General features: G+C 38.5%; 1 long non-coding RNA gene across 6 annotated transcripts in view; it reads right to left on the bottom strand.

Annotated features, from left to right (window-relative positions):
• Positions 1–26,535, bottom strand: part of LOC105498735 (uncharacterized) — a 234,283-nt gene that overhangs the window by 128,825 nt on the left and 78,923 nt on the right. For 5 of the 6 annotated variants that reach the window (XR_011612402.1, XR_011612399.1, XR_011612400.1 and 2 more), the window contains one exon: positions 6,021–6,171. The exons of the other annotated variant lie outside the window; for it this stretch is intronic. This is a non-coding gene — a long non-coding RNA (uncharacterized lncRNA). The remainder of the gene's footprint in view (positions 1–6,020; positions 6,172–26,535) is intronic. 6 annotated transcript variants of the gene reach the window in all.

The following is a 26,535-nucleotide window of genomic DNA, read 5'->3' as shown; positions in this document are numbered from 1 at the left end:
AACCCCATCTCTACTAAAAATACAAAAATTAGCTAAGCGTGGTAGCATGCACCTGTAATCCCAGCTACTCAGGAGGCTGAGGCAGGAGAATCACTTGAACCCATGAGGCAGAGGTTGCAGTGAGCCAAGGTCATACCACTGCACTTTACCCTGGGCGACAGAGAGAGACTCCGTCATAAAAAAAAAAAAAAGTCCCAGTGACATCTCTTGCCCCTTTCACTATGCGAGGTTGCAGTGAAAAGATGGCCATCTATGAGGAAACAGGTCCTCACTAGACACCAAATCAGCCAGAGCCTTCATCTTGGACTTCTCAGCCTCCAAAATCATGAGAGATTTCTGTTGTTTTTAAGACACTCAATCCATGGTATTTTGTTCTACCAGCCTAAATAGACTCAGAAATGACCCAAGTGGATATAGAGGAGAGGGGAGAGATCTGGTCATATAAATCAGCTAATGCAAAGGTTCTGAGACTGGACTGTGCTGGGTATGTTGGAGGAACGGCAAAGAAGTGGAGATGTCTAACTAGATGGAGTGAGCAGGTGGGACAGTAGAAAATAAAGTATGCCTTGACACAACTACCTACTTCAAGGCTCCTAAGATACAACTAGAGGAAATGATGTGGTTTTGGGGAATTTTGAGGTTCCTAGAAAAGCAAAAATGGATCCGGTTTCTACTCACAGGTAGGCTACTAGTACCCTCATCACAGGGTTCTCCTGAAGCACCTGCAAATTCTTTGGATTGAAAAGTGCATTTAAGTGGGTTCAATGTAATCAATGCAATGTTAAGCCAGGTAGGTTTCAAATTAGTGTAACCCTCAGGAACTCCAGAACTCACCTAGTAGGAACTGCAACAGGGATGTCGAATGGATGTATCGTTAGTGTCAGTATCGCAACTTGTAAATAAGTCTACCCTGAGCTTGTTTAGTCTTCTGGGGAGATGGGTGAGAAGAAAGTTAGGCTAAAATTAAAGATGTACTTTCCCAGAGAAAGTCTCATATAAAAGAGGTAGAAAGAGCAACTGTGGTTTGTCAGAGAAGTGGATGGAAGACAACTAAGAAATTTCAAAAGATTTTATATTCTTAAAACAAAACCAGGCTAATATGTAAAAACCAAATAGTGAATTGAGAAATATTAAACACATCATTGTCAAAATATAACATTCATTAAACAGGCTGATTATCGTAAGTTAGTAAATGGTGTGTTTTAAATGCTAATCAGTGATGAGAAAAAAATAAATTAAAGCAGGATAAGTGAAACCAGGAGTGCCAGGTGCAAAAGGGGAAGGGGCAGGAGAGAAGAGCTGGGCAAAGGCCCTGAGGCAGGAACAAGGTAGAGAAGCCACAGTGGCAGGAGCTTTGCTCAACACTTAAACACCCTCAGACAACCTCTGGCTCTGTTTCACAATTAAAAAGGCCAAAGGGAAGCAGATGACCTCTGTGGGGCCTCGGGGTCATCACGGACCCTCTAAATGTGCATTTGTTTGCATCAGGAGGAGGGAACAAGGAATAAGGAGACATGACACACAGGGAGAGCTATTTGGAAGGAATGAAAGAATATTTGAAAAAAATGATACGAAAGTAAATCAGGTCTATGCATTCTGTCACTGTGCATGTTGGCCTGCTGACTCATCAATAATTATCCTTTAGTTATTCAGTAAGTGTTCTACTGTTGTGCTCTTGAGGAGGTCCCAAGCTAACCTTGAAGAAGGACATACATGTTGGGCCTACCACTGGAGAAGGTAAGACTCCCCCAATGCAGAACTGAATTCAGCATTTCCCAAATGTGTTCTGGGGTTGCTTGTCTCATTCTGTGTTTCGTGATAAAATGATTGAAAGATTTGGTATGTTAGGAAACCACTGCACACTCGATCCCTGTCTTGGTGATTGCTAAATAACTGGCACATTAAAGGCTTTCAGAAGCCCTCAGCATAAGAAGACTGAAGGGCTTTGTTAATCCATCACTTCCCAAATTTACTTGAGAAAAAAAAAAAAATTTATTTATGTAACACATGTTCATATGTATCAGAGTTAATGATCCATAGAATCTGCTATGGGGGAGCAGCCTCTGGGTCAGCTCTCTAGCACACTAAGCAGGGCGGTGTGCAAGCATCCTCCCACCAAGTTTAGGGTCTTCATAAAGTGCTATCCCTGCCTGGCAGGACGTTGAACTAGAACTCATCCAAACAGAACATAACAGGGTGGCCTGTGATCCTCACCCACTTCTTATTCTTCTTTTTCTTAACAGAGAGAAGAATTATCAGTAATGTCCCCATCAAACTCTCTCTCTTTTTCTTTCTCTCTCTCCCTCTCTCTCTCTTCAGCATTAAAAATTATCTATCCTCCTTTCCTCTTCTTACTGCCTAATTCTCCTTTATTAACTATTATGAAAAATAAACAATAACATAACTCAAATAATGTAGGTTATGACATCACCAAAGGTATAGGATACTACAAAAGAAGCACGTGAAATAAGTGCTATTGCAGTTGAGGCCACCGGTAACGGGAGTTTCACAAAACACCAAGGCCTCACAGAAAATATGAAGGGCTGGTAAAACTAAAATAAATAGAGGATAGGAATGGGCATTCTGGAAAACAAGAATGCCAATATTCTGAGCAAAGAAGTATTAATATCCAAATCATTTTTTCCTCTTCTATTAGCAATGATTTTACCCTTATGGCTTTAAGTAACCAATTCAATATTTGAAATGCATATTTTCCTAAGCATATTTATACGTGTCTATTCTATTAAAGTTTTCTTCTGTATTAAATGTTCAAAGAATAGTAGCATTCTCAAGTGGAGACATTTGCTTTAGTTAAGGTAATGACAAAACCTAGAGGGGAAAGTTGTCTTTCTTCTTCAGGCTTCTGAGGCAACAGGGGGACTGTTTTTATGTGCAAAACATAAAACCGTGAGCAAAAAATAACAGAACGTAATGTGGAATTTTGATATTTTGTGTCCTGCCACTAACTGGCCCATAACAGTGGCAGGCTCTTTTAATCTCTTTGGGTTTTGCTTTCCTCATCTGCAAAAGGAAGCAATAGTATCTAAACCAGGAGTCAGCAAACTGCAACCAATGAGCCACATCCAGCCACTGACTATTTTTGTAAATAAAGTTTTATTGGCGCACAGCCACACCCACTTGTTTATGTGTTGTCTATGGCTGGTTTTGTTCCATAATGGCAGAATTGAAGAGCTTTTAGTAGTTATGACAGAAACAGTGTGGCCTGCAAAGCTTTAAATATTTACTATGTGGCCCAGTACACAAGAGTTTGCTCAGTGTGGTTTCTGCCAACTCTCACATCATATGATACAAGTATAACCCCACAAGAGGCTTAATTGTTGTCACTGGAGTACAGGTGTTAAGAGTCGAGTAAATGGCCTCAGCAAACCACCCCAATTTAAATATTTCATGCGCCCTTAGTTGATTACTTTTGCCACCCACAGCATTTTGACAATGAACCACACACCAAATTGCTGCAACCAGTGCCAAGGTAACCCAGTTTGAAAACAAAGCTTGCTTTCTGGTCCATGCCTTATGAAAATGGATGATGTGAATCGCTCTCAAATAAGGTGTGCGTTGTGCTGTGTCTCTGGCTTTGCATCCCAGAAACCACAACGTTCCTCAACTCAACCTCCTTCATAGAAGAGGGAGAGCTTGCCTTGCAAACCAGATGAACCAACTCTGACATTTTATTTATTTTTCTTTCTGGAAATGCTCACTCAAAGGGAAAAGGGTCCCCAAATTTACTGCAGCTGCTGTCTGGATCATTTTTTAAAAATATACTCAAGGAAGCTGCCTGGGTGGCCATAGAGAGTGATTGAATCAGCCTGAATTTCACATATTGAATGCTTTGAACAGGTCTCAGTGATCAGATTATCACAGGGTCCTGACCGTGTCTAGCAACCCTTTCACAATTGACTCTCTGCTATTGCCTAACATCTGCTACAATACCAAAGGGAATTTCCTGGTTGATTCTCTCCCCTTAACATTTAACCCAATATATTGAAAGACAAGCAACTATTCCAGGTTTAGCATCAGAGAAGAATTCCTTTAGAAAAATGTCAAAAACATAAAAACTCAATCACCAAGTGATTATTAGACACTAAACCTCAAAGTCTCAAAAAGATTCTACATTTCACAAGGGTACAGTTTCTCATCTTTTATATGTTTTTGAGGGGAGGTGTGCTCCTGTTCTCTCAAACAATGGCATAACCAAGATATCAATTTTGAATAATTAATAATGGCACATAAAATACAAAAAATAACAACAGGTAAGTAAAGTCAATCATACTGGAAATTTGAAGCAGTTCAATAAAATTGCTACTGGTGGATGTTGAGACATGTTTATGAGTTCGTTCTGACCAACCGCTGGCGCTGTTTATAGCAAACATAAAAATTGATTTGTTTTGTTCCAAAATTCTTGCTGGTCACATTACATCCCTCTATGAAGAGAAGTCCTCCTTTTTCAGAGTCAAGCTTTCAAGCTCTCAAGATAAAACCATTACCACTCTCTTTTTTCCACAGAGGATGAGAGAACCCTCTGATGTGGAGTGAACAGGACCTAAAATTATTTCCAGAACTATCCTTGGCACACACCACAAAGCCCCAAAGCTTTGACTTCTGAGTTTCTGTAGTCTTGCTGGTCCTGCCCTGGAATGACTCAGCAGGATCAAGACCAATTACAAAATTTTACCACTTCTCTTTGTGCCCAGTCTAGAAAGATTTCTGAGAAGGGTTGTGATATATCCCAAATGATATGCAGAAGTGTATGCGATACTTCAGTATAGGTGACTATGCTGCAGGTATGTTTGTTTGCCCAGTGTACATTTGTGAGGTCCTGGTCAACATAAAGAATAAAGAGAGGTTGCCTTTTTGTTTTCACACTCAACTCTTCCCACTCTGCTGTGGCTCTTTGCTGCTGTCAGGGACATAGCTGTCTCTCCTCCATCATAACATAAAGCCCACATGGATCTCAGCAACGCAGATACACCAAAGACAGGAAGAATCCGAAATTGTGAAGAGTTCAAAGTTTATATGTGGAATTATGTATCTTACAATCTTATATAAAAGTTCATATATATACATAATTACTTGAAAGTATTACCCACGTGCATACACTTATGTATTTGCATATATATGTGCAGGCAAAGAAAGCATCGGAAAGTAGACAGTTGATATTTTCAGATCCTTTGAGAGGCTATTTTAATGAAGAGCTGAGAATGATTTACAAAGCTTAGTTCTTCTAAAGTACTTGAAAGCAATTTCTTCTCAATGGTAGGTAAGGAATCCCTGTTTTGGATCTTGTTTCACTCACTTTTTTAGAAAATATAAATAGAATATACATATAAATAAGATGATGCAGCATTTGTTTTTCTGTATCTGGCTTATTTCACTTAGCATAATATCCTCTATGTCCACCCACTTTGTTGCAAATGACTGAATTTCCGTTCTTTTTAAGGCTGAATGGTATTCCATTGTACATAAAATGTTTACCAGAGGCTTGGGTAGGAGGAGGAAAGAAATAGAGAGTCACTGGTCAAAAGCTAAAAAATGTCAGCGAGACAGGAGGAATACATTTGAGATCTATTGTACATCAGGGTAACTATAGTCAAGAAAAAATAATGTACAAAAAGGCATTTAGTCAAAAGTGGATTATCAAATTTCAGACTTTGAGAAATTACAGAAACGAAGGCATATCTGAGAAAGTATTTGCAAATAACCACTACTTCACTATTCCAAAATTAATGTCTAAAAGGCCTCTCTGATTATTCAAATCCAGAGAAAATAAATTTTGTATACATAATACAAGGATATCCTTGTAAAAAGTGACAGCAGCTGCCCCTGCACAGAGCAATGGAGGGGCTTAAAGGGAGAATTACATATGTATATACTTTTGTGTCTGTTAAATTTTGAATCAGGTGTTTTCCCTATTCAAAAAAAATGGAAATTAACATTTTTAAAATTACTATTCAGTGTTACTATTTTTATTTAATCCCTCTTTGACAAGCCATTTATCTTACATTTATTCTCCTCATGTATTTGCCATGACTTCCAAAATCTTCAAGAAATCCCATTGCTTCGTTTTTATCTCTGCACCATGTTCATTTCTCCTCACTCATATGTCGCACCAAAAATATTCTTCAGCGCATTTCATGTTATTATGCTGCGTGTCTGCATTTGGAAGATGGTTTTCCCAGGGAGATTGCAAAGGGAGGTAATATGAGTGTTAGTTCTCGTTGACAACCTAGATTAGAATTTTAGCTCCGGCTTCTTACTAATTTTATATCTATGGTCACACGACTAAAAATCTCTAATACTCAGTTCCTTCATTTTGAAAAGAGGATAATAATAGTAATAATATCTTTTTGTGTTGTCAAAATATTAAATAATACATGTAAAATACTTTGCCTAGTACTCTGTACACATTATTCACTCAACAAATAATTATTGTTATGCCTTTGGGTCTAGTACACTATAATTCTCACTTCAAATTCTTACATTTCAGGAAATCATGTTGTTAGTTTAAAAATTGGGACTGACTGAAGCTAGTCATGCAAGGGGCCAACAAACACATGAAAAAAAAAAAAAAAAAAAAGCCCAGTATCACTGATCATTGAAGAAATGCAAATCAAAACCACAATGGGATACTATCTCACACTAGTCAGGACATCTATTATTAAAAAGTCAAAAAATAACAGATGCTGGCAAGGTTGTGGAGAAAAAGGAACACTTACACATTGTTGATGGGAGTGTAAATTACTTCAACCATTGTGGAAAGCATTGCGGCTATTCCTCAAAGTGCTAAAAACAGAACTACCATTTGACCCAGCAATCCTATTACTGGGTTCATACCCCCAAAATATAAATCATTCTACCATAAAGACACATGCAGCACTATTCACAATAGCAAACGTGGAGTCAAACTAAATGCCCATAAATGGCAGATTGGACAAAGTAAATGTGGTACATATACACTATACACTACAGAATACAATGCAGCCTTTAAAATAACTAGATTATGTCCTTTGCAGGAACACAGATGGAGCTGTAGGCCATTATCTTTAGCAATCTAACACAGAAACAGAACAGCAAATACTGCATGTTCTCACTGATAAGCGGGAGCTAAATGATAAGAACACACGGACACAAACAGAGGAACAACAGACACTGGAGTCTGCTTGAGGGTGGAGGGTGGGAGGAGGGTGGGAGGAGGGAGAGAATCAGAAGAAATAACTATTGGGTAATAGGCTTAGTACCTGGGTGATGAAATAATCTGTACAACAAACCCCCATGACATGAATTTACTTATATAACAAACCTGCACAGGTACCTCTGAACCAAAAATAATTTTTTTTGAGATGGAGTCTCGATCTGTTGCCCAGGCTGGAGTGCAGTGGCGCGATCTCAGCTCACTCTGAGAACCCAGAGGCAAGCTCTGCCTCCCGGGTTCACGCCATTCTCCTGCCTCAGCCTCCCTAGAAGCTGGGACTACAGGCACCCGCCACCACGCCTGGCTAATTTTTTTTTTAATTTTATTTTTAGTAGAGACAGGGTTTCACTGTGTTAACCAGAATGGTCTCGATCTCCTGACCTCGTGATCCACCTGCCTCGGCCTCCCAAAGTGCTGGGATTACAGGTGTGAGCCACCGCACCTGGCCTAAAAATAAAAGTTTTAAAAAATAAAATTTAAAAAGTCATATATAGACAGTGATGGGAATTGGAAAACATGGACAAATGATAGTTGTCATCCAGAGATTACATTTCTTCTACTAATTTCCACACAACAAAATGAAAGGGAAATGTAAAAACCAGGTAAGAATATTCCCTTCCACCTTGTTTTTTTCTTGAGTTGCTTTCTTGATACGTTGCCAACCAGAGTATGGAATCTAGGTTCTGTCAGTTAGAAGCTGTGTTCACCCTGAGTTTTCCTCCCTGGTCTTTTGGTTTCTCAGTGCTCCCAATTACTTAGAAATAATTCTCAGCCATAACCCAGCCTCCATCATTAGCCATTTGCCTGTCTGGCAAGACCTGCTCCAAAGAGGAAGTGAGTGGAAATGCTTTCATGGTTTGAGTCAGTAAACTTTTACCGAATGTCCAACACATGCTGAGTGGTATTCTCCAGCCGCATGGGGTGCACGCCTACATCCTAGACATAAAAGAAATAATAGATCTGGCTCCATTCCACTGTAGTCTTATACAAAGTCAAAATGAGATACACAAAAGCAAACTTCGTAATATACGTGGATGCACTTTGTCTTGTGCAACATTGGGTTGACACATACAAACGGTGCCAGGCTCTTGCTTTCTCCTGTTTCTCCTGTTCTCAGCAAATGCTTGACCCATCATTTCTAACTGAAATATGTTTCTCTGGCAGGAAGATCATCTGGCACACATATTTGGACCAATTCTCAAATAAGAAAATAAATAAATAAATAAATGGGTTTGCCTCAGCCTCATGTGTGGAACAGACCGTGGGTGGTCATTCTGAGTTTGGACTCCAGGGCAGGAAACACCCAGCTTGTGCTTTTCACAGTGCTAAGCAGTCAATTACCTAATTACACTCAGATATATTCTTCTAATCTCCATGGCAGGACAATTCAGCACTGCCAGATACCAACTGTATTGCACCCAGATCTGGGAACGTGTGAAATGGCCATATGTAAGGAACAAAAGAGAATTTTAAAATATGTGGGCAATGAAGCATAATTGTGCCTCTTGTACCAGTCACACAGATCCTGACCCTCATATCCGCATTCACTTCATAGACTTGATAGTGATCTTGAATGCAGTCAAGAAAAAGCAAACATTTCACATCCCCTGGTAGAAAGCAAAGGAACATCTTGTTCTGCTTGCTGAAACTTGGCCGTTATACCCAACAGTAAAATGTTCACAGGCGGACTGTGTAGGAAGAACACCTGAATTCTGGGGGAAATGCATCATTCATCACTTTTTTGCTTTAAATACTCAGAAATATTTTTTCTATCATCTCGTGCCTTTTTATAGGCTGTTAATGATGGGAGAACCTGATTAAATGCAGGCAGGCTTTCACATTTAGAATGGGTAAGAGAAAGGGAACGAATGCTAAACACGTGTCGTTCACTACCAGCCCGGGCACAGCTTTTTATTATGTTTTATAAACTTTCAGATTGACATTGAGTTGGAAGAGCATTCACGTTTACATAAACGTGCCTTATTTTGCACACAATTGCTACTAATAATAAACAGTGAATGGTTGAACTAATTCCTTCACTCCTTGTGGAAAAGATTAACTTTCCTGCCATTTGTTTGATATTTGCTGGAAATCGGGAATTCCAAAGGTCATGATGTACAATTTCCCAAATATTCAAAGCCCAGATGTCTATTAAAGAATGCAGGAGCCTTATAGATCCCTTCTTCCATGGGAGATGCTTTCGGAATGCCAGATTTGACATTGTTTTAGCCAATCACATGACTGCCGAGTTCCCAAATGAGCACCAAGATGCCTGCAGCAGCCAACTCACAGAGGCACTGGAGGATATTTTCAATGTTAAAGAAAAACCCAGCAACAGCTGTCTAACACCACACAAACTAGTACTATTAAGTTATTTGGACCTCACTATTAAAAATAATAATAATAACAGAATGGTCAGGTATTTCTCATGAGTTAGAAGTGCCATGACAAAAATTACCAAGACATTAGGATGTCAGGAAATCAGAAAGTTTGGGAACCTCTAATCTCTCAGTTATACGAAGCCTAAATTCGAGAACATGAACTTATGTATGGTGTTTAACATACATAAACCATATTATGTATGCCATATTATGTGCCAGAAAGCATATTAGGGGGAGTAGAGAAACCTTAATTTAAATAACATTAATGAAAAAAAATTTCACAGAACAGGGTCTCAGCTTTCTCTTGTTCTGTATGATGATTGCTATTTCCAACATCCTAAGGACTTCCCCTTGAAAGAATGACCAAACAGTTCTCAGCAGGGAGGATCCATGGAATCTGGACTTTGTGTTGTTTGCTGTTTAGCAGAGGGGGATAGAAGTGAGATGACATCTATTGCTCTCATTTCATCTTTCTTCTCTAATGCAAGTCTTGAGGAGCTCGTGCAGTGCTTTTGAAACAACTTGCTCTAACAAGAATTGTGCAAGGCCATGGATGTCAATAGTGTAACAAGGAAAATGCTCCCTGCAGCCCTCCAGAAGAGTCGAGGAGAGTGGCAAGAACTATCAAGCTCTAGAGGGAAATGATCTGTTTAAGAAGCAAGGAATTTGGGGATTAGGAAACTTGTGGAATAATAGGAAGATCTGGAATATCAGGACTCATAGCTAAAATAGAAAATACTTTGGTCACAATCCTTTAAGGAATAGCTGATTGAATTGGGACACTAGGATGTAAATATTGTCAGTTTGTCAAGGAAGCGTAGGTAGGGGAAAAGTACCTGTGGGCAGAGGATAGCATAATCTTCACATGGCCATTGTGGAGTCTGTTGAAGGATTAACCTGCCTCTTTTGCCTTACAAAGGCTACTTAATGAGCCATTCATTCTTTATAGTTAATTCTACAACATCTTTGGAAAAAAAAAAGTAATGTGACGAATTTCAACCTCAATTGTACTCTTGTAGTTCTGTCCCAAAGACAAGAGCTGAATAATAACATTCCCGCATCAAGACTACAAGGGAGAATCGCACCAAGCATTGGGCATGTGACATGAATCTCTTTCTCTGGGCCCTTCTCTGCTGAACCTCTAAATGTGCCCCAGGTCCTATGACGCCCTTTGCTCCAGAGCCAACTTCTCTCTAGAAATTTCATTCACACTTCCCTTATGGCTTTAGGGGATACTCATCTACTGCTAAAACATATATTTATTTCTCTAACCCAGATCTCTTTCCTAGACTCCAAATTCATGTATCCAATCATCTATTAAACTATCTCTACCTGGATATCCAATAAATGTTCCAAACTCAACATATGAAAACAGACTTCTTGTTCTGAGATCCAAAACCTGCTCCTCTCCCAGTCACTGTAAATGGCATTGCCACCACTCAGTTATTCAAACCCAAAGCTTATTGATTTCTCTCATTCTTTCATTCCATAAAGTCATTACACCCAGAAATTCTCTTGATTCTACTGCTTAAACCTCTCATAATCCCTCCACTTCTCTCCATGCCATTTGCCACCAGCCATTATCACTTTCCTGGATCTATAGGCCTTGAAACGCATATCTCTTCCAACCAATTTTCTACATGTAATCTTTAAAACCTAATTAACATCATTTCACCTCTCTACGCAAACCCTGTAATGGCTTCCAAATCCATTAGAATGCAACTGGAACTCCGTAACCACATCTGAGGAGCCTACATAAGTTATCTCTACCAACTATCCAAACCCATGTGTTACCAATCTCCTCTTCACTCTCCTTCAATCCCTTCAATGCTATGCTCATATATACATTTTTTCTTTCCTCCAAAGACACCACCATATTCCCACCCTTAGGACTTTCAGTGCCTGTGTTATCTTCCTGAAATGCTTTTGCCTCAGTTCTTCACATGCCTGGCTCCTTCTTGCCACTTAGGTCTCATTTTAAATGTTATCTTTTTTGTATGGTCTTTTCTGCCCAACCAGTTTGACAAATTTTTTAGTCACTTCCTATCATCATCACAAAGCAATAATCTTGAATACCTATCTATGTATTTATATACTTGGTACATTTATTACCTTTTTTTTCCTCCCCCTGAGATGAACTCTCTCTCTGTTGCCCAGGCTGGAGTGCGGTGGCGAGATCTCGGCTCACTGCAAGCTCCGCCTCCCGGGTTCACGCCATTCTCCTGCCTCAGCCTCCCAAGTAGCTGGGACTACAGGTGGCCACCACCACGCCCTGCTAATTTTTTGTATTTTTAGTGGAGACGGGGTTTCAACATATTGGCCAGGATAGTCTCAATCTCCTGACCTCGTGATCAGCCCGCCTAGGCCTCCCAAAGTGCTGGAATTACAGGCGTGAGTCACCACGCCCAGCCTATTATCTGTCTTACTCCTACTGAAATACAAGCGTCAGAATTACAGGAAATTATCTCCTCATTCAACACTGTATAACAGAGCATGCTGCCCAGCACATGGTAAATGCTCCGTACACATTTATTGAAAACTTTTAAACTAATGAATGGGTATCTCCAGCTAGCTCTCCCATTTTGCTGCTAGTTATATATGTCTTCTACAATGGTCACTTGTGGACATGATAACTAAAACTCACTTCTCATCAAGATTTACACAGATAAGAATAACTACATAATACAAAATGAGAAAAGAAAATTGAAAATGGTACGGCAATTCCAGCTTAAATTTAAATAGTTGGCTGTATATTGCCTGGCATGGTGGCTCACACCTGTAATCCCAGCACTTTGGGAGGTCAAGGTGGGTGGATTATCTGAGGTAAGGAGTTCAAGACCAGCCTGACCAACATGGTGAAAACCCGACTCTACTAAAACTACAAAAGATTAGCCAGGCATGGTTGTGGGCACCTGTAATCCCAGCTACTTTGGAGGCTAAGGCAGGAGAATTGTTTGAACCCAGGAGGTGGAGGTTGCAGTGAGCCAAGATTGTACCATTGCACTCCAGCTTAGGGTGACCTATCATCCAATTTATAGGCCTGGAACATTGAGAAATAAATAAGGAGTGAAATTGAGGGAGACAAAATAATGTTCAATGTTTGAGGTTTGGCCTGAAATGAGACAGAGCGAGACTCTGTCTCAAAAAAAAAGTAAAGAAAGAAAATGAATAAATAAATAGTAGGCAGTATTTTGACACTTAAAAAAAAACTTCTTTGTATATCTGATAAACGAATAAGACAAACATATTCCATTAAAAATATATATATTTCTTGAATTAGGGGCCAGGCGCGGTGACTGGCTCACGCCTGTAATCCTAGCACTTTGGGAGGCCAAGGCGGGTGAATCACAAGGTCAGGAGATCGAGAACACTCTGACTAGCACGGTGAAACCCCGTCTCTACTAAAAATACAAAAAATTTAGCTGGGTGTGGTGGTGGGCGCCTGTGGTCCCAGCTACTCAGCAGGCTGTGGAGGGAGAATGGCGTGAATCCGAGAGGCGGAGCTTGCAGTGAGCTGAGATCCCGCCACTGCACTCCAGCCTGGGCGACAGTGCGAGATTCTGTCTCAAAAAAAAAATAAAGAAAAATGAATAAATAAATAGTTGGCAATATTTTGATACTTTAAAAAACTTTGTATATCTGATAAATGAATAAGACAAACATATTCCATTAAAAATGTGTATTTCCTGAATTAGAAAATAGTTCCTACATATTAGAATTTTCTCTAAACTAATTTCACAGCCTTTGATACAATACATAGAACTGGTTGTATTTTAAAAGATTTTAAAAGATTAACATAATTAAACACATTTAAGTAGCTTCTATTATGCTCCCCTCCTCAAGGTTGGGGTGTAAATAGTAGTATAGGATTGTGTTATGTCACATTAAACTCTTGTGTTTCTTGGACGTCTATTTTAAGAATGTTTACTGGGGCCAGGCGTGGTGGCTCACATCTGTAATCCCAGCACTTTTGGAGGCCGAGGCAGGCAAATCTGAGACCAGGAGCTGGAGACTAGCCTGACCAACATGGTGAAACCCCGTCTCTACTAAAGACACAAAAAATATTCCAGGCATGGTAAGGCACTCCTGTAATCACAGGTACTTGGGAGGCTGAGGCCGGAAAATTAGGTGAACCCATGAGGCGGAGGTTGCAGTGCGCCAAGATCACGCCACTGCACTAGGGCCTGGGTGACACAGCCAGACTCCGTCTCAAAAGAAAAAAACAAACAATGTTTATTGGCATGTTTATTGCTCTGCTTGAATAAAGTGTTACTTGATTCTTTTTTGAATTACCTAAGTTAAGCTAAAATTTTAACATATGTCTTTAAAGCTTTTACAATTAATATATTTCAAGGGCATAACTCTAAAAGCTTGCTTTGGGGCATGATTTTTTAAAACCCTGCTTTTTTTGATTCCTAGAATGGTAATAAACAACTTATATCAATATTTAGGTTCAAGAGTGTCAAGCAGTCATAAATTCCCTCTTGCTTTCGTTTTACTAGATATTTGCTGCCTAAATAGGTGATTTTCCAGCCCACTGAAGCCTATACATTTAAGCATTTCATTTTATAATTTTACTAATTGGTGTATAAAAAATTATGAAATTTATTATTTCCTTCCTTCTTCCCTCAAAGAAAGAACACGTATTCCTTATTCTTTGAGTTCTCAAAAGTAAGCATTTCCCTAAGTACTTCCGGTATTTTGCCCAAACCCTTAACTATTTCCTGTGGATTTGAAATGAGTTATCTGTTTAGTAAATGTCAATGTCTCTCAATTGAATGAGGCTAATCTTTGAATAGGACTCAAGAATGAGAGATTTGGCCTTTTCTGCCCTCTCTACCACAGAGAAGTGGAAGGCAACCAAGATCTAAATTTTTTTTTTTTTTTTTTGAGACGGAGTCTCTCTCTGTCGCCCGGGCTGGAGTGCAGTGGCCGGATCTCGGCTCACTGTAAGCTCCGCCTCCCGGGTTCACGCCATTCTCCTGCCTCAGCCTCCCGAGTAGCTGGGACTACAGGCCCCCGCTACCTCGCCTGGCTAGTTTTTTGTATTTTTTAGTAGAGATGGGGTTTCACCGTGTTAGCCAGGATGGTCTCGATCTCCTGACCTCGTGATCCGCCCGTCTCGGCCTCCCAAAGTGCTGTGATTACAGGCTTGAGCCACCGCGCCCGGCCCCAAGATCTAAATTGAGGAGCAGGTATAAATATCACACCCACTTACCTAGCCAACTTTACCCATAACCTCCAATATAACTATGTCAATCATATAGGTGACATTTACATGTCCACTATCTCAATTCTTTAGCAATCTCTTAACAGGTTCTGAATCTGGATAGGGCAGAAGAGTTTTACTGATTGAATGCTGTCAGCACCTATCATCCAATTTGTAGGCCTGGAACATTGAGAAATAGAAAAGCAGTGAAAAGGAGAACAAAATAATGTTTAATGTTTGAGGTTTGTCCTTAAATGAGGCTAGGATATGAGGCTTTATACCTTAAGCTTTTGCAAGTATGGACCAAGAAAGTTCTTGATCTTGACATTTGCAGCATCTTATATTGTTCCATGCAGTCGGTTATTAAAATGGTGTGGTTTGCTTTTTAAGTGATACGGTTTAAAAGAACAGCTTTAGGACTAGTTACAGCAAACGGTGGTCACATGTTATTTTGACTTTGGTGGATTACTGCAGGTCATCATGACTTTGTTCATACCAGTGGCTATTCATGGGCAGGCAAATGGCTGTTCTGATACAGCCTCAGGCTTCTTAGAAACACATACTGCTTATGGAAATATTTCATTATAGAAAAAAAGAGCTTTTAAAATTTTTAATGAGTTGGCATATTTTCTTTCTGCAGTTTACTGTGTTTCTCAGCCAAATATGGGGTGGGTGGGTGGGAGACCAGGAACTTTAATCTTGAGAGAGCTGAGTGTTTTAATCACTATAAGGCCCTACTGATATTGTAGTCTTAAGTGGTTGAACTTCCCGTTTCAGCTACAATACTTGTACTTTCAGCTCCAACATGTAAAGTGCTTTGAAACTGTCACTCCCAACTTTGCGACAAGGGAAAAAGTTTGACAAACTGAAAAATGACTTTTCTTGGATCTATCAGAGAATAGAAGTCTCAGGGTAGACCACCACTAAGAAATCCGTAGAAACAGGCAAGATGAATAGTCACAGCCAAGATTTGTTTATCCAGAGCAGAAGCTACTGGAGCCATAAACTGGTAGGAACACTGAAATGGTAGTTTAGACAAATTGCTGGAGGCTGAGTATGGACATCCTGGGAGCCATGGTCTTAGAGGATTCCTCACACTTCAGGGCGTTTTACCTCCAGGAACCAAACCAGGTGCTCACCATGAAGGGTCAAAAAAGATTTCCTCTGCAACAGGGGGAAAAACTAATCCTCGTAAAATACACCAAAGTGTTCTCCATAATAAAGGTCTACTTTATTGACCGTGTCTTTTACTTTCTGTATTATTATGCTGTGACATTTCTGGGTCTTGCTGACCGTGGAAGGGACTGTCCTCCAGGGTTATCTAGTTCCTAGAGATAATTAATAACTCATCTGAGAGTGTACTTTTCAATACAAGTCAACCAATCCAGAGCCCACACCCCAACTACCACCTTTATCAGGGTCTTGTACTCTTTACCTATCTGCTCTAATCACCCTAAAGCCATGTGTGAAACAACTAGGGACAGCCTCTATGCCCCAGAGCCCACTGAAATTATTCACGGTGGCCAACCTTAAACCTGCTTATCTTAGCCCACCCATCTCTTCCCTCAAAAAGCATAATAAGGGTTGTTCCCATAGTTGCTCCACTACTTCGGCCCATGATGGACCCCAGCATCTCCCCTTGTTGCCTGTGACGGGATGGCATGTCTTCTCCTCTTAGGAACTGTGAGAATTCAATGACAATTGTCTCCTGATATGTTGGCCTAACTAGACCTCCAATTTTGCATTAGTATACTATATTTTAGAACATCTACTCTGTGTAGGGGGGGAAAAAAAAACTTTACCTGAGCCTTATCCCACCGACTTGGGAGAGAAATGAAGCAATGCTAGCCTTCCTGTTTCACATGAAGGGTGAGAAGATAAGGGGCATAAACCAAGAAACCTTTGCAAAAGTCACAGCCCAGGAACACAGGTCAACTAAAAGATTGAGATTTAGTCAGAATATGATAGAACATTTCCCCTCTCCAGCAATTTACCAGATCATCAACAGGGCTTCTGTGTAATAAGTGTATTACAGCTAAAAGAGCTTCAAGGTGTAGATTCAACTTAAGGAGGAGTTTATAGGGAAGTGCAAAGAAAACAAGGGGGACAAAATTAAAACTAGAGGAATTTGAAACCTCTCTTACCTTCAGCTGCAAAAGAAATTAAACATACCCCGACTCCTAGTTACACTAACATAAAACCCCGTACTAAAGGCTGATTTACCTTAGTTCCTATTTCCCAACATAGCATGTCTGACTTTCAACAAAAAATTACACAGCATGCTAAAAGGTAAGAGAAAATACAGTCTGAAGACACAAAGCAAGCATTAGAGCAAGAATAATGTATTTTGGAATTATCAGAGAATTTAAAAATAAATATAATTAATATATTAAGAGACCTAATGGAAAAATGAGGTAACATAAAAGTCCATATGAGTAATGTAGGAAGACATACAGGAACTCAAGGAAAAATCAAAAGGAAAGGTAAAAATCAAAAACAATGGAAAAACACCTGTAAATGACTTTCCTGGGTCCCTCAGTAGATTGGACACAGCTGAGGAAAGAACCAGTGTGCTTAAAGATACATCAATAGAACTTCCAAAACTGAACAACAAAGAGAAAAAAAGATGAAAACAGGAAAAAAGAAAGCAATCCAGACCCATGGCGCAATTTCAAAAAGTACACTTACACTCAATGTAAATACCAGAAGGAGAAGAAAGAGAGAAATATGTAGAAGAAATATTTGAAATAACAATGGCTGAGAACATTTGAAAACTAATAACAGACACTACACCACAGATCCGGGAATCTCAGAAAGCACCAAGGATAATTAATAGGAAAAAAAAAAAAGTACATATTTAAACTGCAGAAAATAAAAGACTAAAAGAAAATCTTGGGCCAGGCATGATGGCTCATGTCTATAATCCCAGCATTTTGGGAAGACAAGGTGGATAAATCACTTGAGCCCAGGAGTTCTAGAACAAACTGACCAACATGATGAAATCCCATCTCTATAAAAATTAGCCAGGCAGCCGGGTACGGTGACTCACGCCTGTAATCCCAGCACTTTGGGAGGCTGAGGTCGGAGGATCACGAAGTCAGTAGTTTGAGAGCAGCCTGGCCAGCATGGTGAAACCCCAAAATACAAAAATTAGGTGGGCATAGTGGCATGCGCCTATAATCCCAGCTACATGGGAGGCTGAGGCAGGAGAATCGTTTGAACCCAGGAGGCAAAGGTTGCAGTGAGCTGAGATTGCACCACTGCACTCCAGCCTGGGCAACAGAGAGAGACTCCATCTCAAAATAAATAAATAAATAACAAATAGCCAGGCATGATGGTACATGTCTGTGGTCCCAGCTACTAGGGAGACTGAGGTAGGAGGATTGGTTGAGCCCCAGAAGTCAAGGCATAATTGTGCCACTGCACTCCAGCCTGGGTGACAGAGAGAGACCCTGTCTCAAAAAATAAAAAAAGAAAAGAAAAAAATTAAAGAAGCTAGAGAATTCTTTTAAAAAAGTAAAACTATAGAAGAATGAGAATTACAGACCTCCCTTTTGAAACCATGCAAGCAAGAAAAAAGCAAGGTGAAATATTTAAAATGTTGAAAGAAGAAAAAAGAACCACCAACCTAAAATTCTATAATCAGTGAACTTATCTGCAGAAGTGAAAAAGAATTAATTTATCAAACAAAAATGGAGGGAATTTGTTGCTGGGACTGCCTTGCAAGAAATGTTAAAATAAGTTATTTAGGGAGAAGGCAGATTATATAGGTCCAAAACTTGGATTCACATAAAAAAGAGTGTCAGAAGGCCGGGCGTGGTGGCTCACGCCTGTAATCCCAGCACTTTGGGAGGCCGAGGCAGGCAGATCACCTGAGGTCGGGAGTTTGAGACCAGCCTGTCCAACATGGAGAAACCCCGTCTCTACTAAAAATACAAAATGAGCCGGTCCTGGTGGTGCATGCCTGTAATCCCAGCTCCTCAGGAGGCTGAGGCAGGAGAATCCCTTGAAGCCAGGAGGCAGAGGTTGCAGTGAGCCGAGATCGCATCATTGAACTCCAGCCTGGGCAACAAGAGTAAAACTCTGTCTCAAAAAAAAAAAGGTGTCAGGGAAGGAATAAATGAAGGTAAAATATTTTCTTCTTATTTTTAATCAGAAGCATAACTATTCACTTAAAGTAATAGTAGTTTAACTATATTATAGTATTTATACTTTATTTACAGTAGCTTATACTATTAATACTAATAGTAACTTCACTATACTTTATTAATTACCCTATATGCATGGTTACATATAGGGTAATTCTAGCATATGTATAAGTGAAATAAATGACAGGAATTTTCATAAAGGATGGGAGATATAAGGTACCTATACAACTCATACAACACATAAGCCAATGTAGTGTCATTAGAAGGTGAACTTACATTAGTGATCAACATACATTGCAAATTTTAAGGCAACCACTAAAAAAAAGTGAAAAAGAATCATAACTGATATGCTAAAAGAAGAGGTAAAATGCTCAATTAAAATCAGAAAAGGAGCAGGGCACAGTGGTTCATACGTGTAATCCCAGCACTTGGGGAAGCCGAGATTGGTGGATCACCTGAGGTCAGCAGTTCCAGACCAGCCTGGTCAACATGGTGAAAGCCCATCTCTACTAAAAATACAAACATTAGTCGGGTGTGATGGTGCATGCCTATAGTCCCGGTTACTCAGGAGGCTAAGGCGGGAGAATCACTTGAATCTGGGAGGTGGAGGTTGCAGTAAGCCGAGATTGCACCACTGCACTCCAGCCTGGGTGACAGAGTGAGACTCCATCTCAAACAAACAAACAAAAATCAGAAAAGGCAGAAAAAGAAGAAGGAATAAAAATAACAAAGAACAAATGCAATTACTAGAAAAGAATTAAAAACAGGTGGATATTAACTAATGCAGCCACATTGATAATCACTTTAAATGGGAAGGGTCTAGATACACCAATTAAAAGACAAAGATTGCGAGAGTGGATTAAAAAAAACAAGACTAGTTAATGTTGTCTAAAAGAAAACTGCCTAAATATAAAAACTCAGCTTAGAAGTAATGGAGAAAGATATGTCATGTTAACACAAATCAAAAGACAGCTGGAGTACTATTAATTTCAGACAAAACAGAGTTCAGAAAAAGAAAAATTATCAAAGGTGAAAGGGGACATTACAAAGTAATAAAAGGTTCAGTTTTCCAAGAAGATATAATCCTTAATGTGTATGAACCTAGCAACAGAAACCCAAAATAACTGAGGCAAAAAAACTGATAAAATTGGCAAGGAGAAATATAGTAATCTACCACATAATTGCTGATTTCCATATTCTTCATTCAGTAATTGAATATATCAAAAAAAAAGGTAGAAAAACACTAAGGATGGAATCAACTTAAATAAGACTATCAGGCAACTTAATCTAATTGACATTTGTATAATAATCCATCTAACAACACTAATACACATTCTTCTCAAGCTCACATGAAACATTCACCAAGATAGACCACATCCTGGGCCATATTTAGCAGAGCTAGAAGAAGGTAATAATACTGGATCATATGCCCCAAATTCTGCTTGTCATTTATTTTTTTTAACTAGATTAGGCCCTCAACAGTCACAAGTTACAATATAGTCCTCAATCAGCTTTAGATTTGTTAATGCAAAAGCTCTGACCAAGGTTCTAGAGCCAGACGCTGAGACTTAGAGGGCTATTTTATTAACAAACAAATGAAAAAGAATGGGGTTCTTATTTAGGATATTTCATTAACATGGGTCAAAGAAGAGAAAAATATTGCTAGAAAAGCAATTTAAAATGCCACATCCATGAAACAGTTCTCTACAAATCAAGTTTACTCAGGAATATAAATAGTTTAAATGGTTTGACAAATGTATTTCAGTCTTACTATCAAAACAGGAGCAGTAAAATGTGAAAAACACAGTAAGTGGAATCAGAGACTGATTAAACTAGTGGAAGAAGATTTCCTGTCTTCTTATATATTCAAGATATACACATTTGGTAAAAAAAAAAAAAAAAAAAAAAAAAAAAAAGAGAGAGAGAGATTTCAATCCCATTGCTCTCAAAGTGGGCATTACAAAAGGGGGAAATGTTTTAGCCAATATCAGATCAGAAAACATAATGGAACATAAGGAAATCTAATAAAAGAAGGGAGCCAAGATCTCAGAGAGACTAAAATTATTCACTCAGTAGAAGCCAGAACTCAAGGAAATATTGAGACCACACCCTCTAAAAAGTTGTGTACTTAAACTTTAGCAAGAACTACTGAGAATTACCTTTTGAAGGTAGAGAAAACTTGGCCAATTGGTTTTGGGCATATTTGCGATCTGGAAAGTCAGATAAAATTCCTAATGAGTTCTAGGTGCATTTCAAAAAGATTCATCAGTTTTAGGTGGAGACACAAGTATCACCTTTGTCCTGAGAGCTTGTGTCTAAGGAATATAGAATGAAAAAATAAAGCACCAAAATGGTGAGGCATGTCAATGTAAAGCCAGTCCTCTGGTAGATGCTGTTCGAATGGAAAGTAGTCCCAGCTACTAGGGAGACTGAGGTAGGAGGATTAGTTGAGCCCCAGAAGTCAAGGCATAATTGTGCCACTGCACTCCAGCCTGGGTGACAGAGCGAGATCTTGTCTCAAAAAATAAAAAAAGAAAAGAAAAAAATTAAAGAAGCTAGAGAATTCTTTTAAAAAATTAAAACTATAGAAGAATAAGAATTACAGACCTCCCTTTTGAAACCATGCAAGCAAGACTACCAACTTGTCCTAAACTACCAACTGCAAAAGTTGAAGGTGGACAAAGATTTGTTGAGCATTCCTGTAACTTTCTAGTTTTATCTCAGGATGAAACCAAGCAGAGTCTGTTTAAACAACAGATAATTGGGTTGAAAAGCAGAAGAAAGGAACAAGAAAAGAAGAGTGTCAGTCTTACATAAAGTAGAGAAGGAAGGAGACCAGAGAAGTGAACATGTTACCAACTCTGACAGGTGTTCAGTGAAAGAGAAGGAAAGGTAATGCTAGGGGAAATAGAATGCATGGCTAAGGTTCCAAGCATCACAAAACTCCTCAGGCAAATATTTTCAAGAGCAGCTTCTCACAAATGTTTTACAAGGGTAGTATGGATTAAATGAAGGAATGTAGGTGAAACATGATTTAAGGTTCTATCACTGGCAGAACTCAGACCTCGTTCATCCTAAGAATGCACAAAAAGATAAGGAACAAAGGAGAAATGGAAATTTAAAAGTTTTTAAGATTCTGAGTGAGAAGAAAATATGACCAAAATAAGACCTGGTTGGATGCCATTCATGCAAACATCTAAACTTTGCAATAAAAAAAGAATATCCCCAACCTCACTTTTGCAGGCAGAGATATTTTCAACCTTTTGCACCAAGATATCTCTAGTTGAGATTTTTTTTTTTTTTTTTTTAAGTTCACAAGTGAAAGATTTTGGTCTAGACTGACTTTTTGCAAAGCAGAAATCTTGACTTTTTTTCATGTATGTTCCTTTTCTCAGGTAACTCTGAGTCCTTAATATGGTCTTTGGCAACACGTAAGTGTTGAGTTCTAGGATCATAATTTTAACCAGTTTAACTGCTTTAAGGGGTAGAGGCTCATTGCATTTAAATTTCACAGGCATCCGGGCAGTAGTGTGAAAATCTCATATATCCTATTAGCTTTTAAGATCTTTAAACCTGAAGCTCATGAGAAATTTGCATTAAAGTAATGCAGTTTCTGAGGCTCTGAAAAAAAACAGCAGAGGCTAAAAAGCTTCTGAAGGATTCCAAGTGTTGAGAACCTTTCTGACTAAGCCTGAACAAAATATGACATTTGGGAGGGTATTAATTTCTCTGGACTTTGAGCTTTTAACTCACATGGGTTAAGAAGATTTGATTGCAGGTTATAAGTTACTTGGGTATAGGACTTTAACTGCAAAGGAATTTAATCTTTGTTAAATTCTTCTTGGATTTTGATTATAAAAGGGCATTCATACTATTATCAATGGCAAAAACCGCACTTACTTTTGCACCAACCTAATAAAAATGTGCGATCTCTCTAGATTGTTGGATTTTCTATATGTGGATTTTTAATCTTTGTACAGTACTTTGAATGTGCTTTCCTAGACAACATGGCCAGACATAAATTGGTCTTTGGTTACAGCAGTGTCTTAGAATTAATGTAATTGTGTACTATTTTGGTCCATGTTAGGGCTTTCTTAGAACAAATCTGAAATAACCAATAGTGGACCCGAGATCATCTAAAACGGAAAAGCTGTTGGTATTAACATCATAAAGGTGGAAATAGGCTGGGTTGTATTCGCAGACTGTTGCTTTTGATGATTGGTAAATCTGATGGAAGAAAGTAAGAATTTATGCCTCAGCCCTCCTTCCTTGGACCCACCTTCTCATGAAGAAAGAATATCTGAGTTATTTCACAATGTAAGCTTTACATGTCAAGGCCAGTTATTCAAATTTATCTAATTATGGGGTGCTTATTAGCAATGAATTTCCATCCATCCTGAAACCATACCCTTCAAAATAAAACTTATAATAATGTTAATATTTTGGTTTCTGTATGAATACTGTGACTCTCAGTTGGTCCAAACTCAAGGAACAGGATTGCTATTTATTAGCCCCCTAAACTCCAATAACATGAAACGTAATTTATGTTTTTCTGATGATTTCAGGAATATGATTTTGTTATGTTCATCAGTTAGTAATATTTTTGGCCACAAGTAACAGAAAACCTATCTCAATGGTTTAAATAAATAGAAGTTTATTTTTCTTCCGTAAATTATAATGTAGAGGTGTGTGACAGTTGGCAATGATTCAACACATCAAAGGTATGAAGGATGATGTTTCAGGGATCTATGTTTACCTTCCCTGCAAGATCACAAGATGTTATCACAGCTGCAAACATCATAGTCACATGTAAGTTATTTTAAAAAAAAAAGGTGGGGTGGGGAAGAGGAGAGAGATGTCAGCTACTTCTGTCTCTTTTATCAGGAATGTAAAAATCTTTTCAGAAATTTTCCAACATACTGGTTCATGTTGTGTCATGTGGTCACTTCTCACTGCCAGGAATGCTGGGAAAATGAGTAATGAGTTTTTCTAGCCTTTATAGTAGAAGGTAACAAATGCATTAGGGGCTGGTAATGCCTATCATAATAGTCAACAAATAGTGTCAGCCACATATGGGCAGTGATGCTTTCAGAGGGTCTTGAGTGGATAAAGTATTTTCCAACATTTGGGTAAAGATTTAATGTGGATGTTAACTTTCTCTCTCATTTTTTGTTCTTGTTTGGTGTATTACCATCTGTTTTTAACCTACTGCCTTACTTTTAAGAACTATATTGCTTGATGATAACTCTTTTACGGAAAAAAAAAAAAGTGCATGAGCTTTGTGATTTTTTTTTTCTCATACTGCGGGTACTTTTTTCTTTTATTCTCATGTTACGTGTCTGTCAGGGCCATTAATGTTACTGTATGTTTGACTTACAGTGTTATTATTTTTGAAGTTAAAAAAAAATCCCATTCTTATTTTTTTCTAGCTGGTCATATTTTAGGTTTTACAAGAGGAAATTTTTATCATATTCAAGAGATTATTTATTTAAATTCTGATAATACTTGGTGAAGGTTACTCAAAATGTGGCTTTCTGTTTTATTTTGTGTTGCCCCTGTTGTTGTCACCACTTTTTCCCTCTCATCTCTTGAAGCTTAGTAAAATAGTATAAGGTGCTAGCCCTACACATTTCATCCAAATGTTTAGCTAATTTTGAGTTTCATCCAGATTGACATGGGATTCACAATAGATTTATGTCCTGCTTTTCATGAGAACTTAAAAGTATGTCCGTTAAGATTTTTTTTCCACTTCCAACTTTGAAATATTTGACTAATAGAATGGTATTATTACATTATGATGTAATGTCTGTTGACTTTGCAGAGATTTTTTTTAAATGTCTTGCTCTGGATTAGCATTGGCAAAAACTTGTTAAATGTGAGTGGATTTGTTTACAACATTAACTATTATAAATGTAAGTTCACTTTTTGTAAGCTTCCTGCTTCATTTGGCTAGAGAAAAAGTACCACGTCATGTATGGAATTTAATAATTTGCATGCACAAAGACTTTAGGTAAGTCTTTCCAGAAAAGGAAATGTTAAGAGAATTTAGCCTTTAAAATAAAAGCTAGCATATCTAGTATAAATAAAAAGGGTTGCTTTTCATGTATGCATTTTTCACATAACTGTTCATTTTCAAGTTTCCCACATGTGTCTTACATACAGATCACAAGATGGAAAAGGAGCACACCAACAGTAAGCAGTCCTCAGAAAAATGCTGTACATCACTTTTGCACAAGCTCTCTGCCAGAATAATTAGTGCAGAATCTGCCTCTCATTATGGATACATGACAGGCCTTTTGCTCTGTGTGTGCACCAACTGCATCCCACCACCAGAATAGACAAGCACACAGGGCAGGGCTGGCAGTGACACTGAGGCACTTGCTGTCTTTACTTGCTGTTTGGAACCAAGGCTGCCAGACCACTGCTAACATTGATTGGCGTTCACACTTCATTTGAGTGGGTTTGCATTTGGACGCAGTCTTCATTTTCACCTTTCTTTCTATTTCCTGAGGAAAATGAGCAATTCAGTGAGGCTGGTGTGCTTTTCAATTCTAGGATTGTTCACTGACCCTCCTTTCTTTATAAAAGAAAGGTCTGCATATTTGAAACGTGTTAGAAAAAAGGGTGCTATATTCAACTCCTGCATTTTTCAAATAGCTTTTTCTTCTTTTATTATTTTTTTTTTCTTTCCTTACTTAGCTTAGGAGCTGTGTGAATGGTTGCTAACTGATAGCATTAGATACATAAACTCATCATTTATCTACAGAACGAGGACAAAATTAAACTAGAGAAAATGACTGTACATTAGTTTTCGGTAAGTTTGAACCAGACTTAAAAGAGGTCCCTGGGGAAAAGTTATTGACATACATATGAGCACATGATTCTTTCCACCGAGATGGAGCAATCTGTTTTCTTCCTCATAAGGACTTGGCATCGGTCAGTGGATTTTAGAAATGTCACTCTGTAGTCAATTCACGTCAAAGCTATGAGAGTGCTGCTGATATTCATTTGATTTTTTAAAAAGCTAAAACTTAATAATGTCAGACTGCATCAGAATTCTGAACTCTTCTTTCTGCACTAATCTCAGGAAATATAAACCACACACACACACACACATACACACACATTTTTGTTATTATTCATGGAAAGAACCTGGTTAATATGAGGCTGCAAAGAAAATTGACCTGAATTCTCGAGATCAATTAACTGTCTGGTGCAAACCACCTTGACAATTAGTCACTTCTACACTGTATTTCTATCATGGTTTTCTCCAAAATTTTGTGCAAGCAAAAGACTGTGAGAAAACTTAATAGGTTATTTCAATTATGAGATAAATTCATATCTTGTGATTACAGGAAAAGCAGCTTCTTTTGAAATAAAACTCAGATCTCAAGGTCTTTGTATGTCTTCATTCTTCCACCTGGCAATATTTTCCTGCTTTTTCCCATTCTTTTCTCCTTTATTCCCAAGTGGATCCAGCATACCTTCAAGACTTGGCTCAAATGTCTCAGTGATTACTTCTTTGACTCTGTTTCTATTCATTCATTTAAAAGGTGAAAATACTAAAAATACAAATGTATGTAGTAT

Source organism: Macaca nemestrina, chromosome 14 (genome assembly GCF_043159975.1).
Source record: "Macaca nemestrina isolate mMacNem1 chromosome 14, mMacNem.hap1, whole genome shotgun sequence".
Taxonomy (NCBI): Eukaryota; Metazoa; Chordata; class Mammalia; order Primates; family Cercopithecidae; genus Macaca; species Macaca nemestrina.
This window is presented reverse-complemented; position numbering and strand designations above follow the sequence as displayed.